At 31.4% G+C, this 19715-nt stretch overlaps 1 pseudogene across 1 annotated transcript in view; it reads right to left on the reverse strand.

Moving 5' to 3' along the window:
• The window catches only part of LOC143234508 (kinesin heavy chain-like), a 106382-nt pseudogene that overhangs the window by 36338 nt on the left and 50329 nt on the right, over positions 1-19715 (reverse strand). Inside the window, exons 2-7 of the transcript XR_013018691.1 lie at positions 18740-18827; positions 12586-12659; positions 10186-10290; positions 4535-4583; positions 2255-2310; positions 201-288 (exon numbers count right to left, since the gene is read on the reverse strand). The product of XR_013018691.1 is annotated as a kinesin heavy chain-like (transcript). The remainder of the gene's footprint in view (positions 1-200; positions 289-2254; positions 2311-4534; positions 4584-10185; positions 10291-12585; positions 12660-18739; positions 18828-19715) is intronic.

Raw genomic sequence — 19715 nt, forward strand, 5'->3', positions numbered from 1 at the left:
TAAAACATACTTTTAAGTTGATTTCTACACAATAAAACATATTTTAATAATGACTACAGTATAAATGTGAATGGTTAAAACATACTTTTAAGTTGACTTCTACACAATAAAACATATTTTAATAATGACTACAGTATAAATGTGAATGGTTAAAGCATACTTTACTTTTTTCAACGTAAACGTTAAGCAGAATGACCTACTTGTCACAGCTATGTGTCTGTTTGATTTTCCTTCATCAATAACTTCCATTACTTCTTCAGGGCTAGTAACAAATCTCTCTGATGCACCCTATTGGCAAATAAAAATTTCATCCATAGTTCTGTTCATACTAATTCATGACAACGTTTAAATATTTGTATTGTTTATAAATTTTTGTTAACACACGAATATACTCTTAAAAATAAAATAAAAATAGAAATTACACCACCCTTAAAATACTTAATATACATTTAAAGAAACCATGCACAATATTATTTTTGAATAACATTTTAAAAAATAATTTGTCATTTTATCCATTTTGAAATGCATTAAAATGTTTGTTTGTATTATGTTAAGCTATGCATTGAGCTATTTGTGCTCTGCCCACCACGAGTTTCTAGCACTGTAAGTCCACCAATGTGCCACTGTGGGGCATGTTAAAATGTTATCAAACCTTTACGATCTTGAAACAGCAACACCAAAACATGACTGAACCATACACAAGAAATGCTAAATAGGGAAACCAAAGCTACCACATCGACAGGAACAAAATTACATTTCACAACAAATTTCAAGGCACAGTTTTAATGTATGCATTAAAATAAACTAGAATACTTTTAAAAGGGCAAGAGAAATAAAATCTAATTCAGATTTATGTTTGTGTAGCAGACAATTAGGTTGTTTATTATGTGTAACATAAAAAGCTAAAACATTGTGTAAAGTTTTGATCGCGTTAAACATTACAGGTTATTAAAAATAAAAGACAGGTTTAAAGTTCACCAGAAACTAAGGTGTATGTATTAAGAGCTCTATTTAAAACAGTAAATATTTTACTTCTATACTTTTAAGAAACAAAACACAGCCTCTCTCAGATCAAGATTTGTAAACAGACACCTAATGGAACAACAGATTAAACTAGCTACCAATAATGTGATACAACAAAAACACTGATTGTTTCAAAGATCGCATATCATGTTCCTAAGTGAAGAATGCTAATCACAACATGTTCGTGCAAATAATCAATAAAGTGTGTGTTTGTTTACATTAGTGACCAGAAAACCGATAGCCCAATGTACGTCCCTAATTTCAAACTGGTTATTAAACATGTGAAGTAATTTAAATTTATTGAACTGTTCCACAATATTTTCAAATAAAATAACATTGGTATTGTTTTAGAAATAATTTCAGGTAATTTTTTAGTGACAGACACAAAATAAATGAGCAAAAATAATGAAATTATGAACACAAATTTTTGTTCACTTTATCTACTTCAACTTAAAGTAAGCTACTTCAAACTTAGACTTATTTAAGAATCCATAGTATTATCAAACATACTAGTGTCATGTTTTAAAATTACTTTTGAACACACCTTTGTGAAGACTGAATGGAACATAGAAATTTTGTTTTCTCACTAAATATTCATAAAAATTAGCACACAACTTTATAAAGTGTGTTTTGACAACAAGTACCACCTCTCAACATTCACACCTGCACAGAACTGAGTTTCTCACCACACACAGAGCCTTCAAGAGTTTGGCAAAAGAAAAGTGTGTGTTATGACAAGCAAGCCAAGGTGGCCAATTACATTTGTTATTTGATGTCTCTATCATAAAACCAGGGTGTCTTGTTTATCTCAAGAACTCTTCTCAGGATAAACTACCAAACAAAATGACAGTCTTAGTGAAAAAGAGACATCTGGTCACCCTAGTTTATAAAGTGCAAACACAAGTTAGTTAATGAATGCTTCTAAAGCAACATAAATATATATCTGTTATACACAAGAATATGTTCCAGAAACACAACTCGGCTTCTTTCAGTGTCTGTAACACTAACAACTTTCTTCCAACATTTATCAGTTTAAAATACAACCCAACTTTTCCCAATAATCATTTTCTGTTGTCTGTAACAAATATCTAAACCTTTTAATAATGTATAATAATATGTCACAAGAAATGTGACCTTGTACGTTTGTAAAGTTTGACCAATAACTATTTACTCTAGTCTGTACCAACATCTAAACACTATTAAAAGGAACATTCACAACAATAAATCTTACCTTTACATAAGGAACTCGGTTTTTGTCTTCATGCACTGATAAGTTAGTTTTTGTTACTGAAAAACAAAGGAAACAAATTAAGTTGTATTAATTGTATTTTTTACAAATTATACAATGAAACAATGGAATGCAGCTAAGCAATTCAACGTACAATATGTTGCTCTAATTGTATCTCTACATTGATACCCATTATTGGAGGACAACCTATATGTAATATTTTTCATCACCAAGTTTACAACTTCCATGTTTCCTTTAATTGTAACTACCAATCATTAATGGGTTATCACAAAATTTAGGGACTATGCTAAAATTACACAGTTGGAGACACTCGTCAGAATGTTAATAATTAATAGCAGTTTAAGTTTTTATAAAGTTTTAGAAATGATGTAATATTGTTATACAGATTAATTAACCAAATAATTCACCACATACACAATGATCATTGTTAGGTACTTTTGTTGTTGTTCCTACAAATTAACATATTATTTACAAACTATCAAGTACTTGTTCACTTTACTGTTAAGAGAAAGTCAAGTTTACACTAACCTGCTACTTTACAGAAATTAATTTGAAATTTCATGTCTCATTTATTGACATAATATTTAAACACCCAAGCTGTTCCATATAAATGTAATTATATATAGAATAGCTTTGAACAACTTCACTCTACAAATACGTGTATTATCACACATAGGCTGTACTCTACAAATACGTGTATTATCACACATAGGCTGTACTCTACAAATACGTGTATTATCACACATAGGCTGTACTCTACAAATACGTGTATTATCACACATAGGCTGTACTCTACAAATACGTGTATTATCACACATAGGCTGTACTCTACAAATACGTGTATTATCACACATAGGCTGTACTCTACAAATACATGTATTATCACACATAGGCTGTAAAAAGTAAGGACAATAAATTACAAAAAACTGTAAACAATTTATTATTATACATATAGAAAATAACAAGAACATACAATACTACTGTGACAAACTGTGGAATGTACAAGAAAAGCTAAGGTAACTAGGGGAAATAACCAATACATAATACGGTTTTATCACTACACTGTTGTACTTATGGTAACAATTATAATAAGAAATATTGTAACTAAATTGTATTAGTTACAGAAATAACCAATACATAATATGGTTTTATCACTACACTGTTGTACTTATGGTAACAATTATAATAAGAAATATTGTAACTAAACTGTATTAGTTACAGAAATAACCAATACATAATATGGTTTTTATCACTACACTGTTGTACTTATGGTAACAATTATAATATGAAATGTTATAACTAAACTGTATTAGTTACAGAAATAACCAATACATAATATGGTTTTATCACTACACTGTTGTACTTATGGTAACAATTATAATAAGAAATGTTGTAACTAAACTGTATTAGTTACAGAAATAACCAATACATAATACGGTTTTATCACTACACTGTTGTACTTATGGTAACAATTATAATAAGAAATGTTGTAACTAAACTGTATTAGTTACAGAAATAACCAATACATAATATGGTTTTATCACTACACTGTTGTACTTATGGTAACAATTATAATAAGAAATGTTATAACTAAACTGTATTAGTTACAGAAATAACCAATACATAATATGGTTTTATCACTACACTGTAGAACTTATGGTAACAATTAAAAAAAATGTTGTAACTAAACTGTATTAGTTAGAAAAATAACTGTGACATGAAACGTTGTAACTAAAAACTGTATTAGTTAGAGAAATAACTGTGACATGAAACGTTGTAACTAAAAACTGTATTAGTTAGAGAAATAACTACGACATGAAATGTTGTAACCAAACTGTAATAGTTACAGAAATAACTACGATATGAAATGTTGTAACTAAACTGTATTAGTTACAGAAATAACCAATACATAATATGGTTTTATCACTACACTGTAGTACTTATGGTAACAATTATAATAAGAAATATTGTAACTAAACTGTATTAGTTACAAAAATAGACATAAAATAAAAACCTTACAACCCGAGCTCTTTTGAAAGGTGAACCTCTCATCCTCAGTTTTCTCCTGAAAAAGAAAATTCCACCTTTCGAAAATACTCGAGTTATAGAGGTTTGTATTGTGACTTATTAAACTTACATGTTTTTCCAACATCATGAAGTTAGTTATTATAGTTGTGGAAATAATCAGAATATTTAAAGACTATCACATATTTTCCATATGCTTTAAACAAGTACATGTAAAGACCAGTACTCTTGACTTACCATCCAAAAGATCCCTTATCTTGTCCAGATAAATTTCAAAGTAAGATACCTGCACAAATAAACAGGATTAACCATTACACTCTAGAACAGGGAAATATAATCTACTGAACTGTATACTTCTATAATTTACACATAATGATAAAATAATTTCTAAATGTTTAGGTTATGCTTACAACCAGCCAGCAACAGTTTATCAAATTTTATGGATTAAAAACAAAACTAGAAAATGTCATGTTGTAATTTTTTATCATAGTTCATTTTTCAAAGCTGTACCCCTATGCACATATTAGAAAAAAAATGAAAACATCTCTTCAAAATGGTTTAGTATAGTGTGGGACCTTTCATGAGCTGTTAAAACTTAACACTAAACAATAATGGAATGTTTCAACAAGAATGTTATACTTTCTTATGTAATCTACTACATAGACTCAGAGCAGTATTGAAGTATGACTCACAGAAAATAATACCTTGTATGCAAGAGGCCAAGAAAATACAACTGATAGAATCACAAATGAGCCTGTAGCAACTGTTGTAGTATTGAGTGGATTGTTACCATTCTGAAAAATACTGCCAAAACATGAGCAACGGTGGCATCTTGTAGAACAACCTAGTATCCTAAGTAGTTACCGTGATGTCTCACAGGACATATTTAGTCTCCTAGTCAATTTTGGTAGTGACTGTGGTGTTTCACAGGATACATTTAGTCTCCTAGTCAATTCTTGTTGTTATAGTGACTATGATGTGTCACAGGATACATTTAGTCTTCTAGTGAATTCTGGTAGTGACTGTGGTGTTTCACAGGATACATTTAGTCTTCTAGTCAATTTTGGTAGTGACTGTGGTGTTTCACAGGATACATTTAGTCTCCTAGTCAATTCTTGTTGTTATAGTGACTATGATGTGTCACAGGATACATTTAGTCTTCTAGTGAATTCTGGTAGTGACTGTGGTGTTTCACAGGATACATTTAGTCTTCTAGTCAATTCTGGTAGTGACTGTGATGTTTCACAGGTTATATTTAGTCTTCTAGTCAATTCTTGTTGTTATAGTGACTATGATGTGTCACAGGATACATTTAGTCTTCTAGTGAATTCTGGTAGTGACTGTGGTGTTTCACAGGATACATTTAGTCTCCTAGTCAATTCTGGTAGTGACTGTGATGTTTCACAGGTTATATTTAGTCTCCTAGTCAATTCTTGTTGTTATATTGACTATGATGTGTCACAGGATACATTTAGTCTTCTAGTCAATTCTGGTAGTGACTGTGGTGTTTCACAGGATAGATTTAGTCTCTTAGGCAATTCTGGTAGTGATTGTGGTGTTTCACATGATATATTTAGTCTCCTAGTCAATTTTTGTTGTTACAGAGACTATGATGTGTCACAGGATACATTTAGTCTCTTAGTCAATTCTGGTAGTAACTGTGGTGTTTCACAGGATACATTTAGTCTCCTAGGCAATTCTGGTAGTGACTATGGTGTTTCACATGATACACTTAGTCTCCTAGTCAATTCTTGTTGTAATAGTGACTATGATGTTTCACAGGATACATTTAGTCCTCTAGTCAATTCTGGTAGTGACTGTGGTGTTTCACAGGATACATTTAGTCTCCTAGTCAATTCTGGTAGTGACTGATGTTTCGCAGGTTATATTTAGTCTCCTAGTCAATTCTTGTTGTAATAGTGACTATGATGTTTCACAGGATACACTTAGTCTTCTAGTCAATTCTGGTAGTGACTGTGGTGTGTCACAGGATACATTTAGTCTCCTAGTCAATTCTGGTAGTGACTGTGATGTTTCACAGGCAATATTTAGTCTTCTAGTCAATTCTTGTTGTTATAGTGACTATGATGTGTCACAAGATACATTTAGTCTTCTAGTCAATTCTTGTTGTTATAGTGACTATGATGTGTCACAAGATACATTTAGTCTTCTAGTGAATTCTGGTAGTGACTGTGGTGTTTCACAGGATACATTTAGTCTCCTAGTCAATTCTGGTAGTGACTGTGATGTTTCACAGGTTATATTTAGTCTCCTAGTCAATTCCTGTTGTTACAGTGACTATGATGTGTCACAGGATACATTTAGTCTCCTAGTCAATTCTGGTAGTGACTATGATGTGTCACAGGATACATTTAGTCTTCTAGTCAATTCTGGTAGTGACTGTGGTGTTTCACAGGATAGATTTAGTCTCCTAGGCAATTCTGGTAGTGATTGTGGTGTTTCACATGATACATTTAGTCTCATAGTCAATTCTTGTTGTTACAGTGACTATGATGTGTCACAGGATACATTTAGTCTCCTAGTCAATTCTGGTAGTAACTGTGGTGTTTCACAGGATACATTTAGTCTCCTAGGCAATTCTGGTAGTGACTATGGTGTTTCACATGATACATTTAGTTTCCTAGTCAATTCTTGTTGTAATAGTGACTATGATGTTTCACAGGATACATTTAGTCTTCTAGTCAATTCTGGTAGTGACTGTGGTGTTTCACAGGATACATTTAGTCTCCTAGTCAATTCTGGTAGTGACTGTGATGTTTCACAGGTTATATTTAGTCTCCTAGTCAATTCTTGTTGTAATAGTGACTATGATGTTTCACAGGATACACTTAGTCTTCTAGTCAATTCTTGTTGTTATAGTGACTATGATGTGTCACAAGATACATTTAGTCTTCTAGTCAATTCTTGTTGTTATAGTGACTATGATGTGTCACAAGATACATTTAGTCTTCTAGTGAATTCTGGTAGTGACTGTGGTGTTTCACAGGATACATTTAGTCTCCTAGTCAATTCTGGTAGTGACTGTGATGTTTCACAGGTTATATTTAGTCTCCTAGTCAATTCCTGTTGTTACAGTGACTATGATGTGTCACAGGATACATTTAGTCTCCTAGTCAATTCTGGTAGTGACTATGATGTGTCACAGGATACATTTAGTCTTCTAGTCAATTCTGGTAGTGACTGTGGTGTTTCACAGGATAGATTTAGTCTCCTAGGCAATTCTGGTAGTGATTGTGGTGTTTCACATGATACATTTAGTCTCATAGTCAATTCTTGTTGTTACAGTGACTATGATGTGTCACAGGATACATTTAGTCTCATAGTCAATTCTTGTTGTTACAGTGACTATGATGTGTCACAGGATACATTTAGTCTCCTAGTCAATTCTGGTAGTAACTGTGGTGTTTCACAGGATACATTTAGTCTCCTAGGCAATTCTGGTAGTGACTATGGTGTTTCACATGATACATTTAGTTTCCTAGTCAATTCTTGTTGTAATAGTGACTATGATGTTTCACAGGATACATTTAGTCTCCTAGTCAATTCTGGTAGTGACTGTGATGTTTCACAGGTTATATTTAGTCTCCTAGTCAATTCTTGTTGTAATAGTGACTATGATGTTTCACAGGATACACTTAGTCTTCTAGTCAATTCTGGTAGTGACTGTGGTGTGTCACAGGATACATTTAGTCTCCTAGTCAATTCTGGTAGTGACTGTGATGTTTCACAGGTTATATTTAGTCTTCTAGTCAATTCTTGTTGTTATAGTGACTATGATGTGTCACAGGATACATTTAGTCTTCTAGTGAATTCTGGTAGTGACTGTGGTGTTTCACAGGATACATTTAGTCTCCTAGTCAATTCTGGTAGTGACTGTGATGTTTCACAGGTTATATTTAGTTTCCTAGTCAATTCCTGTTGTTACAGTGACTATGATGTGTCACAGGATACATTTAGTCTCCTAGTCAATTCTGGTAGTAACTGTGGTGTTTCACAGGATACATTTAGTCTCCTAGGCAATTCTGGTGGTGACTATGATGTGTCACAGGATACATTTAGTCTTCTAGTCAATTCTGGTAGTGATTGTGGTGTTTCACATGATACATTTTGTCTCATAGTCAATTCTTGTTGTTACAGTGACTATGATGTGTCACAGGATACATTTAGTCTCATAGTCAATTCTTGTTGTTACAGTGACTATGATGTGTCACAGGATACATTTAGTCTCCTAGTCAATTCTGGTAGTAACTGTGGTGTTTCACAGGATACATTTAGTCTCCTAGGCAATTCTGGTAGTGACTATGGTGTTTCACATGATACATTTAGTCTCCTAGTCAATTCTGGTAGTGACTATGGTGTTTCACATGATACATTTAGTCTCCTAGTCAATTCTTGTTGTAATAGTGACTATGATGTTTCACAGGATACATTTAGTCTTCTAGTCAATTCTGGTAGTGACTGTGGTGTTTCACAGGATACATTTAGTCTCCTAGTCAATTCTGGTAGTGACTGTGATGTTTCACAGGTTATATTTAGTCTCCTAGTCAATTCTTGTTGTAATAGTGACTATGATGTTTCACAGGATACACTTAGTCTTCTAGTCAATTCTGGTAGTGACTGTGGTGTGTCACAGGTTATATTTAGTCTCCTAGTCAATTCTTGTTGTTATAGTGACTATGATGTTTCACAGGATACATTTAGTCTCCTACATCATTCTTGTTCTTGTAACAACTGTAATCTCTAAGGTTGCCTTTGTTATGAGTATCTTGTAATGGTCTTTCACCTTAATGACTGAAAAAATAACATGTTCATCTGATGGTGGAAAAGAAAGAACATTTAATGTTCACTCATTTGATGTCTTTTTTATTCTCCATGTGTCACCAGTTGATGGTAATGACTCAACTGTAATGTTTTTAAATCTTAATTTTATATAAACAAAAACATAATACAGAAAGGTCAACACTTTTGTATACAGTACATGATAAGACAAAAAAGTTCGGAGCTCAGGTCACAGCCTTTTTCCAACACTGGCTAATGACACCCAATATTGAATTTTCAGCACATTTCACTAGCTGTTGTCTTTCTGTTTCTTTCCATGATATAATTTAGTATGTAAATTTTGGTAACTGTTGTCTTCCTGTTTCTTTCAACAATGTAATTCAATGTGCAGCTATTTCAGTCAATCACAACATGAATGTCTATACTATATTAAAACTGACTGTCATTATAAGGCTATATGTGATTGGTGCATTCACTGAGCAAAACGAAGGATGATATTCAAAGAAACAGAACTTTTTATATTCTGTTCAACCCATAAAATATAACTGGCCTTATCATCTACATGGGGGTTTTGTTTCATAATTCTCTAAATGTTGAAATACTAACCCCATAAACATTGGTCATGCACTGGTGAATAAGTGGACAAAGAATACATATATTATACAAACAAATTAATAAAAAGTTACCATATTACTGAAGAAAATATTCTACTTTTATTGTTAAGCATACTTTCTAGTTTGAGTAACAAGAGGGCCAGGAAAATCCTAGTTTACAAGATGATTTTGTGAGCTAATGTTAAAACTCCCATCCATATCGGGTAAAAAAAACACTGGATAATAAAAACGCTACAAATACTTTCCAAGATAAAACAGCCAGTCATTCACTTGTTCTTATTTCATATGTTTACTCTAATCAACATTATGTCAATCATAATAAGAGTTGGTTTATAACACATGAGCTACTAATTATATACAAAGCACAGTAAGAACCGAATTGACAAACATTCTTTATCTGGACACATTACAGTAAATGTATTATGACTTGTTATTATACAGAAGATAAATGGACACAACCAGAGTTAACACTACCTTAATATGAAACTCTACATTTTCATCCATCGAGTAGATATAATTAAATATATCATTAACAATACGTGGAATTATCCCCTGCCGGATTGAGTCATCCAACACACCCTGTAAAGTCAAAAAGGTTATTAGATTTATGCATATGAAAACTCAAATAGTATCATTAAATGTATATATATATATTAAGCTCACAGTTTAAAACACTCTTTAACCAAGAATTTATATGACCTCAAATACCAACTTCATCTCATATAATTTTCATGAACAAGCTAAAACTGAAATATTTCTTGTACCTAAAGTAAATACATTCTAGATGAAATATACTGAAATGAATTTTATCCAACATAACCATCATTTCTCCAGTAAGGTCAAAAGTAAGGTGACAAAGTTTATGATCAATATTTTCTTTTTAATAATTTTCTACATAAACCAACATTAATTAATTTTAAAAACTTCTCAACTGGTTTCATTCAATTAATTCTGACAATTTTTTATAATAATATGATTATGTGAAAATTTCTGTAAGATATTAAATTAGATATTAATGAACATTTGAAAAAGAAATTCATTATTCACTAACTCTAAGAATTTATATAGATATAGGACGTGAAGTTATTTTGTTTTAAGTATATTATATAATATTAGTATCTATTCAAAACATGTAGGATCCAAAACATATCCCACTAGTAAACTAACATACCACCAGGTGGATTTATTGAGAACGTTAAGGTTTTATATTTTTTGTTATTTTCTGTACATTACAGAAAATAATTACATTTTGAGATGCATCATTACCGAAAACTTTAAAATTTAATTTTAAATAGTGCTACTTTGTGTGAAAATTTGGTGCAGATGTAACATTCTATGCACTCAATCTTAATTTCAACTTTCTGTAAATGAACCAAATTTCACACCCAAATAATCAGGGTACATAATTTTTATTGAACTACAAGTTGTGTGAATGAACCATATTTCACACCCAAATAATTAGAGAAGATAATTTTTATTGAACTACAAGTTGTGAATGAACCATATTTCACACCCAAATAATCAGGGTAAATAATTTTTATTGAACTACAAGTTGTGAATGAACCATATTTCACACCAAAATAATTAGAGTAGATAATTTTTATTGAACTACAAGTTGTGAATGAACCATATTTCACACCCAAATAATCAGGGTACATAATTTTTATTGAACTACAAGTTGTGAATGAACCATACTTCACACACAAATAGTTAGGGTAAATAATTTTTATTGAACTACAAGTTGTGAATGAACCATATTTCACACCAAAATAATTAGAGTAGATAATTTTTATTGAACTACAAGTTGTGTGAATGAACCATATTTCACACCCAAATAATTAGAGAAGATAATTTTTATTGAACTACAAGTTGTGAATGAACCATATTTCACACCAAAATAATTAGAGTAGATAATTTTTATTGAACTACAAGTTGTGTGAATGAACCATATTTCACACCCAAATAATTAGAGAAGATAATTTTTATTGAACTACAAGTTGTGAATGAACCATATTTCACACCCAAATAATCAGGGTAAATAATTTTTATTGAACTACAAGTTGTGAATGAACCATATTTCACACCAAAATAATTAGAGTAGATAATTTTTATTGAACTACAAGTTGTGAATGAACCATATTTCACACCCAAATAATCAGGGTACATAATTTTTATTGAACTACAAGTTGTGAATGAACCATACTTCACACACAAATAGTTAGGGTAAATAATTTTTATTGAACTACAAGTTGTGAATGAACCATATTTCACACCAAAATAATTAGAGTAGATAATTTTTATTGAACTACAAGTTGTGTGAATGAACCATATTTCACACCCAAATAATTAGAGAAGATAATTTTTATTGAACTACAAGTTGTGAATGAACCATATTTCACACCAAAATAATTAGAGTAGATAATTTTTATTGAACTACAAGTTGTGTGAATGAACCATATTTCACACCCAAATAATTAGAGAAGATAATTTTTATTGAACTACAAGTTGTGAATGAACCATATTTCACACCAAAATAATTAGAGTAGATAATTTTTATTGAACTACAATTTGTGTGAATAGACAAATAATTAAGGTAGATTTTTTTATTATTGAACTACAGTTAGTATATGACCTGAACTATTCTCTTTTGTTAAAACAATTTCAATAAATTATCTTGCACTTCTGAGACTGCATCTCTGAGCCTATTCTGTGTTAATATCAATTGTTTTTACAAAAATAAACCGAACTATCTTACATTGTGCACTTTATGATATAATGTAACGTCTTCCAATCTCAGTACATCTTATATATACATAAGCATGGACAAGAAATTTTACCAAGCTAGTATTTACAAGCTATTAAATGTTAACTTACTTCCATCGTGTGTGTTTTTCCACTAGATGTCTGGCCATAGGCAAATATTGTTCCATTGTAGCCCATGAGGACATCTGTAGTACAGTTAAAATAGCAGCAGAATTATTTATTTATTAACAAGAAAATTTATAATATACCTGATTAACAATGATCAAAATATATACTGACAAACTGAAGTTTAGGTATCAAGTTTGAACATTTTTAAAACAACAATCTGAAGTCCTGTCTCATTCAAATTTAACACTGTATATGGGAGAATAACAAACATTCTAGAGAAATACTTAATGTTGTATATGGGAGAATAACACACATTCTAGAGAAATACTTAATGTTGTATATGGGAGAATAACACATATTCTAAAGAAATACTTAATGTTGTATATGGGAGAATAACACACATTCTAAAGAAATACTTAATGTTGTATATGGGAGAATAAAACACATTCTAAAGAAATACTTAATGCTGTATATGGGAGAATAAAACACATTCTAAAGAAATACTTAATGCTGTATATGGGAGAATAAAACACATTCTAAAGAAATACTTAATGTTGTATATGGGAGAATAACACACATTCTAAAGAAATACTTAATGTTGTATATGGGAGAATAAAACACATTCTAAAGAAATACATAATGTTGTATATGGGAGAATAACACACATTCTAGAGAAATAATTAATGTTGTATATGGGAGAATAAAACATTCTAGAGAAATAATTAATGCTGTATATGGGAGAATAACACATATTCTAAAGAAATAATGTTGTATATGGGAGAATAACACATATTCTAAAGAAATAATGTTGTATATGGGAGAATAACACAAATTCTAAAGAAATAATGTTGTATATGGGAGAATAACACACATTCTAAAGAAATACTTAATGCTGTATATGGGAATATAAAACACATTCTAGAGAAATACTTAATGCTGTATATGGGAGAATAACACATATTCTAAAGAAATACTTAATGTTGTATATGGGAGAATAAAACACATTCTAGAGAAATACTTAATGCTGTATATGGGAGAATAACACACATTCTAAAGAAATACTTAATGCTGTATATGGGAGAATAACACACATTCTAAAGAAATACTTAATGCTGTATATGGGAGAATAACACATATTCTAAAGAAATACTTAATGCTGTATATGGGAGAATAACACATATTCTAAAGAAATACTTAATGCTGTATATGGGAGAATAAAACACATTCTAGAGAAATACATAATGTTGTATATGGGAGAATAAAACACATTCTAGAGAAATACTTAATGCTGTATATGGGAGAATAAAACACATTCTAGAGAAATACTTAATGCTGTATATGGGAGAATAACACACATTCTAAAGAAATACTTAATGCTGTATATGGGAGAATAACACACATTCTAAAGAAATACTTAATGCTGTATATGGGAGAATAACACATATTCTAAAGAAATACTTAATGCTGTATATGGGAGAATAAAACACATTCTAGAGAAATACTTAATGCTGTATATGGGAGAATAAAACACATTCTAGAGAAATACTTAATGCTGTATATGGAAGAATAACACATTCTAAAGAAATACTTAATGTTGTATATGGGAGAATAAAACACATTCTAGAGAAATACTTAATGTTGCATATGGGAGAATAAAACACATTCTAAAGAAATACTTAATGCTGCATATGGGAGAATAAAACACATTCTAGAGAAATACTTAATGTTGTATATGGGAGAATAAAACACATTCTAGAGAAATACTTAATGCTGTATATGGGAGAATAACACACATTCTAGAGAAATACTTAATGCTGTATATGGGAGAATAACACACATTCTAGAGAAATATTTAATGCTGTATATGGGAGAATAACACACATTCTAGAGAAATACTTAATGCTGTATATGGGAGAATAACACACATTCTAGAGAAATATTTAATGCTGTATATGGGAGAATAACACACATTCTAGAGAAATACTTAATGCTGTATATGGGAGAATAACACACATTCTAGAGAAATACTTAATGCTGTATATGGGAGAATAACACACATTCTAGAGAAATATTTAATGCTGTATATGGGAGAATAACACACATTCTAGAGAAATACTTAATGCTGTATATGGGAGAATAAAACACATTCTAGAGAAATACTTAATGCTGTATATGGGAGAATAACACATTCTAAAGAAATACTTAATGTTGTATATGGGAGAATAAAACACATTCTAGAGAAATACTTAATGCTGTATATGGGAGAATAACACACATTCTAAAGAAATACTTAATGCTGTATATGGGAGAATAACACACATTCTAAAGAAATACTTAATGCTGTATATGGGAGAATAACACATATTCTAAAGAAATACTTAATGCTGTATATGGGAGAATAAAACACATTCTAGAGAAATACTTAATGCTGTATATGGGAGAATAAAACACATTCTAGAGAAATACTTAATGCTGTATATGGAAGAATAACACATTCTAAAGAAATACTTAATGTTGTATATGGGAGAATAAAACACATTCTAGAGAAATACTTAATGTTGCATATGGGAGAATAAAACACATTCTAAAGAAATACTTAATGCTGCATATGGGAGAATAAAACACATTCTAGAGAAATACTTAATGTTGTATATGGGAGAATAAAACACATTCTAGAGAAATACTTAATGCTGTATATGGGAGAATAACACACATTCTAGAGAAATATTTAATGCTGTATATGGGAGAATAACACACATTCTAGAGAAATACTTAATGCTGTATATGGGAGAATAACACACATTCTAAAGAAATAATGTTGTATATGGGAGAATAACACATATTCTAAAGAAATAATGTTGTATATGGGAGAATAACACACATTCTAAAGAAATACTTAATGCTGTATATGGGAGAATAACACATATTCTAAAGAAATACTTAATGCTGTATATGGGAGAATAACACATATTCTAAAGAAATACTTAATGCTGTATATGGGAGAATAAAACACATTCTAGAGAAATACTTAATGCTGTATATGGGAGAATAACACATTCTAAAGAAATACTTAATGCTGTATATGGGAGAATAACACACATTCTAAAGAAATACTTAATGCTGTATATGGGAGAATAAAACACATTCTAGAGAAATACTTAATGCTGTATATGGGAGAATAACATATTCTAAAGAAATACTTAATGCTGTATATGGGAGAATAACACACATTCTAAAGAAATACTTAATGCTGTATATGGGAGAATAACACATATTCTAAAGAAATACTTAATGCTGTATATGGGAGAATAAAACACATTCTAGAGAAATACTTAATGCTGTATATGGGAGAATAACACATTCTAGAGAAATACTTAACACTGTATATGGGAGAATAACACATTCTAGAGAAATATTTAATGCTGTATATGGGAGAATAACACACATTCTAGAGAAATACTTAACACTGTATATGGGAGAATAACACATTCTAGAGAAATATTTAATGCTGTATATGGGAGAATAACACACATTCTAGAGAAATACTTAATGCTGTATATGGGAGAATAACACATTCTAGAGAAATACTTAATGCTGTATATGGGAGAATAACACATTCTAGAGAAATACTTAATGCTGTATATGGGAGAATAACACACATTCTAGAGAAATACTTAATGCTGTATATGGGAGAATAACACACATTCTAGAGAAATACTTAACACTGTATATGGGAGAATAACACACATTCTAGAGAAATATTTAATGCTGTATATGGGAGAATAACACATTCTAGAGAAATACTTAACACTGTATATGGGAGAATAACACATTCTAGAGAAATATTTAATGCTGTATATGGGAGAATAACACACATTCTAGAGAAATACTTAATGCTGTATATGGGAGAATAACACATTCTAGAGAAATACTTAATGCTGTATATGGGAGAATAACACACATTCTAAAGAAATACTTAATGCTGTATATGGGAGAATAACACACATTCTAAAGAAATACTTAATGCTGTATATGGGAAAATAACACATTCTAGAGAAATATTTATTCCTGACAAATGACATATTTCAAACCTTCTGGTCTTCAAATAAAGAACAAAGACAAACTTATTTTATAAAAACAATTTAACGTTTTATTTAAACAAAAGAATTAAAATCAGTTCCTGAGTCAACATATAAATGTTACAGAAACTGAAATAAAATATATTTTATTGTCCGATTTCAGCAGAATAGTATGATGGGTAGGTTTGTCTTCTCGTTTTGTGTTGTGTTTTTGTAACACTAAATCCACATAAAATATTACAGGAGAGGAAAAACGAATGTTTTGAGTAGAGTAAATCACGTTTACGTAAACCCTAATATTAATTACGGTTTAATTTATTGTTTCCCACCAGAGGTACATTTTAACTATGACGTCATACCGAGATATTATCATCACCCACTCATAATATTTATCTAGTCAGCTGGGCGGTCGCGTCTTGAATGAATCAATACATACGTCACCACCGCTGGCGCCAACACTGTCTGGGATAGAACGTACAGTGGAAGACGCGCTACTAAAGGGTATCACACAACTTCCCTGCATTGCAGTCTTGACAAAGCAACGAATACGTGGAAAATTCCCTACCTCAAGTCACCCGATTCCAAATACACGATACATATATGTATACGTGTGTGTGTGCGTCTAAAAATACTGTAGATAAAAGTTACTCAAACCCTTCTAATACACGTGTTTCCCATGTTACCAGGAGTTTGTAGTTGATGCATTATATCAGCGGTACTGAAACGTATTATATTTCGTTATTACATTTACCACAAATCACGCGCTTCAGTATTTCCTTATATATTTACGTTGTTTTAACTAACACGTAAGCTTATTAAATACAGACACACCAGACGATTGTAAATTTGAAATTATTTATGTACTGTGACCAACAATATGTTTTAATAAAATTTTGTCCGTAATCAGTGTATACGTGAATAGAACTGTGTTCCGCGAAACGGTTTGTTAGTGTATACGTGAATAGAACTGTGTTCCGCGAAACGGTTTGTCAGTGTATACGTGAATAGAACTGTGTTCCGCGAAACGGTTTGTCAGTGTATACGTGAATAGAACTGTGTTCCGCGAAACGATTTTTCAATGTATACGTGAATAGAACTGTGTTCCGCGAAACGGTTTTGTCAGTATATACGTGAGTAGAACTGTGTTTAGTTATTCAACTCTCAAATCAGACTTTTCATACGTTTCGCTAACGCTAGTAGGAGGGGGGGGGGTGAGGTATTATTTCATGCTGGGTAACTCTACGTTTCTGCCAGTGAAGCTACGTTTCCGACGTATAATACAAAGTGAACTCTAGAAGTAATAGTAGGTTCTATCGGTTCTATTTCTGTTGAACTTGTCCTCGCGACTAGTATGTTACTAAATTAGTTAGTTGGTCCTATCGACCTGTTTCTGCTAAGGTTGTTTTTCCGACTTGTATGTTATTAATAACTCAAGCAGTTTGGTACATTCTTTGTTTCTAGTTAAGGGAAATTTTTCATCTGTGCTGTGCCACAAGCAGGTATCGAATCCCGAGTTTTAACCTCACAATCCCACAGGCTTACCGCTGGGGGCAGCACTTCAAGATTAGAAAGTAACTCTCGAAAGGATATTCAGACGCAAAGCGTCTTCTCAATATAAAAAAATAGTTGTTTTTGTTTTATTATATCTACACGTCGTGAAATAAACTATTTAATAATTGGCCTGCTAGTTTTGAAAATGAACAATTAATTTTAAACGAAACGTATATTTCTAGGTTTTCAAAATAGTAATTTCTATATGACAATAGGTGTAATGTGGTTTTTCTCCTGAAGTAATATTTATGACTAGAGTACAGACAACACTTTTTCTTTATATACAAACACTATTTACGATGTACTAATACCATCGCTGTGACACAAAAACACAACATAGAATTCAAACCCCACGAAACAGTGCATAAACGAATTTTAATTTTTCGGTACACATTTCTTTCCGGGATTTCGAACGATTTTTGGAATGCAATTAATGATAAAGCTAACCCTAAAAGGCACGCTAGCGTTACACTAAGAAACATACCATAAAACGAGCTACAAACTGGATCACAGAACACAAAAGTTACCTTTAACAATGGCTTTCGCTGCTTCATTGTATACCTTTTCTTGGGTGGCGTTTGGTTTGAAAACTTTGTCGTACAGATACACCTTATTCTGTCAGGAAAAAACCAAAAACGAATAAAATATATTTCATTCAAAAGAAATAGTTTTATCAGATACCAATTAATCAGTGTTCTGAGTATCAGTTATTTAAGGAGGGAAGGCTTTATCAAACTGACGTTTTTTTTTCTTGATGATAATGTATATGTTCCAAAATATTGTTCTTTTCAAACATATTTAACTATCAGACGAGTTTTATCCACCAATCATTTTCTTTGTTAACTGCTTACCAAAGATTCATTTCCGAACGAAGTTGTTAAGTGCTAACATATCTTACTGGCTGAACCAGGTAAGTAAAGAGCACAGACTGTGTAGGCCAAGGATTTATTATTGAATCAAGTTTTAACTATATACAAGATTCAAGTTTCCAGTTTGAAGCCTACTTGAAAGCGAAAGACGACGACAAGACCAGGCACTATATAGTGCAAAGATACACATTGGCTATCTGCACTCTGTTCACCGTAGGGGATCAAATCCCCGATTTCTAAGAGTTGTACGTTCGTAAATTTACTGCTGACCCACGGATGGACTTTACATATGTATGAACTAAGTTTTTCTTAAATACACTGAAACAATGTAAAAAAGGCACAATGTGTATATGTATACATACACTTAACGTAAGAAGAGTACCACGCATGCGCACACACATAACATACGAAAGATATGACAGAAAACTGCAGTTTATTTCGTAAAATAATTTTTAAAAACACATGATCGTTATTTTGATAACAGGAACAATTAAACTGAGGTCTTGACGCTGTGAACGAAGCACTAAACCACAAAGATAATCGCTGTTATGGTCTATACTGTAAAACAAAAAGTTACGATGTTTTAACACTTGCTGACAACTAAATAAAAACACTAAGAAATCAACTGTTCTGT

Source organism: Tachypleus tridentatus, chromosome 12, assembly GCF_004210375.1.
Source record: "Tachypleus tridentatus isolate NWPU-2018 chromosome 12, ASM421037v1, whole genome shotgun sequence".
In the NCBI taxonomy this organism is placed as follows: Eukaryota; Metazoa; Arthropoda; class Merostomata; order Xiphosura; family Limulidae; genus Tachypleus; species Tachypleus tridentatus.